Here is a 5,995-nt window from a genome sequence, read left to right as displayed (position 1 = left end):
TAATTATAATAAAGTTACAATAAATTAAGTTAATATATAATTATATATACAGTACCTAATTTATATATAATTAATATATAATTATATGTACAGTACCTAATTTATATATAATACTGTACAGACGATAGTAAACTCAATTTACCTGCCTAAATTTTCCGTAGCGTGGCGCTAGGCAGCGGAAAGTATTTCGGCTGCCCGATGACATTTTACCGAATTATAGGAGTTTTTTTTTACCAGGTTTGTACGGATTCCGTCGCAATTTTTTCGCCGTCTTATAGAAATGATAATTATAGAAACCCGTGTTATAAGGGGGTCCTACTGTACTTCATTTGATGATTTTATACGTATTAGTCTATGCTGCTACATATCAGCAATCACTTACTATCATAAACTGGAAATCGATCTTGCTTTATATTTTAGAAAAGTGTTCATATTATATAATAATATTCCAGAAAACATGTTGCAATCGGAGTTTGTAGTTTCTTGAATATTGGTAATTAGAATAAAAGTAATAATTTTATTTTGGATTCGTGACTTAAATTTAGACGATGAAAGTTTATAATACCCTAAATTAGCGTATTATAAACTTTACAGATTAGATTCGATTCGATGTCAAATGATTACACACATAATTGGAAGTCGCCACAGCAAAAAGTTATAATTTAATGTATAATATTAGATTAACAATATATCCTGTAAAAAATATGTAGTCGCTGTATTAAGCAAGTACCCGAAACTTGGGATCGTATTTTTTAACCCCTTGTAACGACCTAAGGTTTATATAAATTAATATGAGGTACTCGTAATTTTATTCTATTGTAAGTATAATATCATTTATAAAAGTCAATTTAATTTAAAATAGATGAATAACTAATTATTGGATTTAAACAAAAAAAGGCAATTTTCCAACTTTCCTAACTTCCTTCTGTGAGCAAACCTTGAAACTTGTCCAAACGGAAAACTTTTAAAACAGTAAATTATCGATAATAATTGACATGAATCGTTACTTACAATTTCGATCATGAAGTATTTTACAACAATTAAAATTTTTTTTGTAAAAAGTAATGGAAATACGTATTAATTAAAAATCGATTGTGTGTAAACAATAGTAAAAATTATATAAAAATTCCTCGACACTCTCAATAATAATAATAAAATGCTGGTTCTATTCTTGGACTGAAGAAAGTTCAATTCTGAATACAAATAGAGCATTATTTTAATTTATAAACTGAACGTTTTCTTCAAAATAAATAAATTTGAAAAAGTGCGCTGTTTAAACAGAGAAATTTTTTACAATTCTTGCAAATAATGTGTGAAATGAAACACATAAAAAGTGACAAAAAAGTCATAAAAATTACTACTAAAAAGCAACACATGAATCTTTTTACTTCGAAACAAGTTTGAGTGATAAAATATGATTAGGGAAAATGAAGTTCTGTGTCTGCTAGCAGACAACTTAAAAACAAAAAAATAACTGAATTTTTCAATAATAAAAAACAGTTTTACGGTTAAAGTTTTTCAGACAATTTAAATATAAAAATCGAGCAACGAGTTCATTAACTTTTCCTGTAACGTTTGCAATTTGTTAACCTAATTCGTGGATGTATTTTTGTAAGCAAATTAACACACAACATCATTTACAATTCAAGAAAATGTTTGTTTTTTATATTATTACCAATTATCTGCGTTATAAACTACCTGAAGCCGTTCGGCGAGTCTTATCAATTCATCTTAAACCGTCAAAATAAACAATAGCCTATTGTCTTACAAAACAATACATGTAATAAAGTATTGAATGTCGTTTTCCTTACTTTATAATCCTACGATGATGATTGTGACTTTTGATAGCAGTAAATGGAAAAACAAATGCAGTAATTTGGTACATACATATTTATTCAGAAATATGAACATTAATGCACAATTAATAGTCTACATTAACGGCAAATATTTCAAATAGAAATTTTGACAATAAAGATAGATTCGTTTAGCAAACACGTGTCTTAATATAAATAGCTTTATTTATTAGTTTTTAAAAATATTTTTAAATTATAATATTTGAAAAAGAATATAAAAAACAAAGTAATTACTTTTGAATTTTTTGAAGTTTTGTTGAGTGGTTTGTATATTAAGTAAATTTAATCTATTAAGTTTATGTGGTTAGAATTTGAAGTAAGAGCTGATAATGAGTTTCGTGTGTCAAACCTCAAGGAGAGTAAGAATTCACCAAACTAGTATTCGTTATTAGCGTTTAAAGTTNAATTATGCAAAAAATTAATATTATTTGGAATTTTTACTTAATTATTAAATTTAAGGATAAGCATTCGGTGGGTAAATTATTGAATTTATCAGTTTATATATTATTTATTATTATGTCAGTAATTCCCTTCTATTTGTTTGCAATCCACAAAAAGAATCTTATTTGTAATTTGAAAGAATTGTTTGCTATAAGAAATTCAAAGCTATTAAATGTCAAAAGCGCGATAATATTAACGGCTTTAACCTGGATCCATGCTATAGTTTTCATATGCTTCTTATCTTTTATTATTTCACCAAAACGGAAGGAAACGATAATTAAAGTGTATAATATAAAAAGTATTTTCGGAATTGCAATCACGAAAAATATTTTACTTGCAATTGTAAATATCACAGACATATTTGAGATTGTGTTCTTAACAATGCCACAGCATTTCTGTTTCATATTATTCATCTCAATCTGCAAAGAATTAGAAATGGAATTTATCGAATTAATGCGTAAAGTAGAGAATTGCAAACCTGAAGACTTTTGCAGAAAAATTTCTCATCTGCCCAAAGAATTTATGAAAATCGAGGCAATCGTAGACAATTTTGAAGAATTTTATTCCTTCTCGTTGTTGATTTGGACAATTGTCGCAGGGGGAAATATCATTTCCTCTATTTGTACCTTCTTTACCTGGTTATCAATGTTTGAAACGAACCACGGTTTTGTGGTTTTTGCTATGAATGCATTTCCATCTCTCTTATTTATGAATGTGTGTTTCGCTACTTCTCGTGTGTCGGATGTTGCAAGAAAAATCTCCACGATCGTCTACATAAAGTCGTTTTCTTGTAATTCTTACGTGCAAGATTCTGCATACAAATTTTCCATTAAGTGTCGTGAGGAAATTCCTTATTTCACAGGATGGAATATATTTGTTGTCGACCGAGCTCTGTTATTCACTATTATTGGGATAGCAATTTCTTACATAGCCATAATAACCCAATATAAATAACAATTTCAAATTATTATACTTTTAACATTTATAATTGTTGACATTATAAATTTACCTGTAAAAACTACTTGCACAACAGTCACTTAGAAATGTTGTTCTGAAATAAAATTATTACATGAAACTTGTTGTTGTAATTTTAATTTGCTTCGAGAAATGTAATTTTTATTAATTTAATTTTAACCCGTCTGGAATTAATTCTGGATTCCCCAGAGCGTTAAGCTGTCACTTTATTCTCTCGACTATCTGGTGATTATCCTTATCCAGTTTTAGAAATACTAATTCTTTCATACTTATAAAATAAAATATTTAGGGTTTTTTATATTACTTTAACATTGTTTTTAGGCAGAGTCAGAGTAAGGAAATTTTAGGCGTTGTAGCAATTGTAATGGTTTAGTTTGCTTAGGCCTGATTCTGATCCTGTTTTTATGGGAAAAATTCGAAAGCATCTTTAATACATTTACAACATCAGAGAAATTTATACTATAATAGTATAATATACCAGTAAAATCGCCAGACTGAGAAAAATCTCAAAATTGCCAACACGCACAAAATACTTACCAGACATGTCTGAATTGCTGTAATTTTGCAAATTTACTACTACTGCCACAGATTTTTTAAATACCTACCCCATCAGGAGACCCTACGTTTTCAAAGGCATTAGAGATATTAATTATTTATTATAATTAATAACTTCATAGGCTATACAGTCGACCCCCTATAACGGGACAGATACGTTCCGCTTTATAAGAATTTCGCGTTGTAGGAATCCTCAAATACATGAGCCAATCACAGCCCTGCACGTGTGCAGTTTTCGGACTACGGCTGTTTGAAGGTTTTCTTCCATAAAATTAATCGATCGTAGAATAATTTGACTCAACATTTTCAAAACACGTATAATTTTTTCGGAATAATCCGTATAAACTATGCTATAAACAAAAAATTGCAGGATTACTTACCGAGTGTGCACCATTGCTTAAGCTTGTTTTCGTCGCGGAGCAGCGCACCAAACGGTGGCCGCGTTTTCTGATAAGTTATGTTTCTGCGAAAAATTCGTTGAACTTTGGAGACATCATTAATAAAAGTAATTTTTATGGCCGTTGAATAAGAAATGTTTTTTTTCACAAGAAATGTATAAAATTACAGTACTGTATTAGACTTACAGTACCTAATTTAGGCCTATATACTGTACAGACGATAGTAAACTCAACTTACCCACCTAAACTCTCTGTAGCGTGTATGTAGTTGGCTGCTCGCCCACTATTGGTCCAGATTCGACCAATCCTGTCGCGAGACGAGTCGGCGATAACGTTTTACCGCATTTTACGAGCTTCTTTTAGCGTCTTTATACGAATACTGTCGCAATTTTTTCGCCGCGATATACGAATCCGCATTACATGAACCCGCGTTATAGAGGAGTCTACTGTACTTATTTAGTTGTACATTAATACGAGTATTTTATTAATATAAAAACAGATTAGAACATAAAATAAATTATTAAAATAAGTGTAAACCTACAATACATTTAAAATAAGTGGAAAATTCAATAGGTGTTCAGAAATGCACTTACAGTGCTACTTTGCCTTTTTTTTCTTTGCAGAGTACAGGGGCGATCAGTCAATTGCGCGTCAGTAATGGTCTAAAGAGTCCATTCGTATCGTTTATTCGATAAGCCAGTAAAAACCGTAGACTTCTCTAAATGCATTTTTAATATCACAATTACATTCCGAATCGCTAGCCACGATATAAAGGCTACAATTAAAAATAAAATAATAAAAACTTACTCGGTGAAATAAAATGTGTGGTGAATGTACCGGTACGTACCTGGTACAAAATATTCTTCAATTATATGAATATACTTTTAAAGAAAATTATAATTAAATATAGCTTTGCAAAGTAACGTACATAAAAATATAAAATATTCTTTACTTTTTAAATCTTAAAACAATGCACTTAGTCAAATAGCTCACTACGAGTGGCTAACGAAAGGAATCGAAGACGGTTGCAGAGCGTGCATGCACGCGGACTGCCAAATCCCGAGGGTGCCTAGACCGGTCAATGTCAAATACCTCTTTTGTCGCATCACTAATATACCTCAAAAGACGCGACAGGGCTGTTGTAGATTTTAAACGTTTCTCACCATAGCTGTAAAAATCTAAATATGATAAACTTAATAGATTGTCCGTCTTTTGTCGAACTGGAAAAATTTCTGTCTTTATTACATCTAATACAGTATTTCGAAGAAATCAATCCCCACTGTACTCGGCTATAGATTGGTTCGGTTAAGCTTTTGTTTAAGTAATATTTTGACTCTTTTGTCAGGGTTTTGTTTATGTCCTCAATTTCCTAATCGCTTAATTATTTAACTACTTCTTAAGTAGAAATAAGTCGAAACCAGTTACTTTGTACTCGAATATTCGTAGTCTCGGGAAAAAAATGGAAAGACAAATTTTTACGACAACGGATACATAAATCGTAAATTTAAGGAAAATAAATTCTAGAGCTTTTTCTGTACCTCGTGCATCTCTCTCATTCATTAAATTTAGTTGTAAATGACGCTGTTGAAGTAACAGTTAATTTTTTAACATTACACAAGAATTGTACACGTTTTTTTCTACATTCTCTTAAAGATGGGATGTACGAAATCGTAATATCACTGGTTTAACATCGAAATCCGCGAGTAATATAAAATCGGAAAGCGGAATAAATATATCAAATATTTTAATGGATTTTTTTAACTCCTGTCAACT

Source organism: Centruroides sculpturatus, unplaced genomic scaffold (genome assembly GCF_000671375.1).
Source record: "Centruroides sculpturatus isolate CEXI.00-Female unplaced genomic scaffold, Cexi_2.0 scaffold288, whole genome shotgun sequence".
Classification (NCBI taxonomy): Eukaryota; Metazoa; Arthropoda; class Arachnida; order Scorpiones; family Buthidae; genus Centruroides; species Centruroides sculpturatus.
This window is presented reverse-complemented; position numbering follows the sequence as displayed.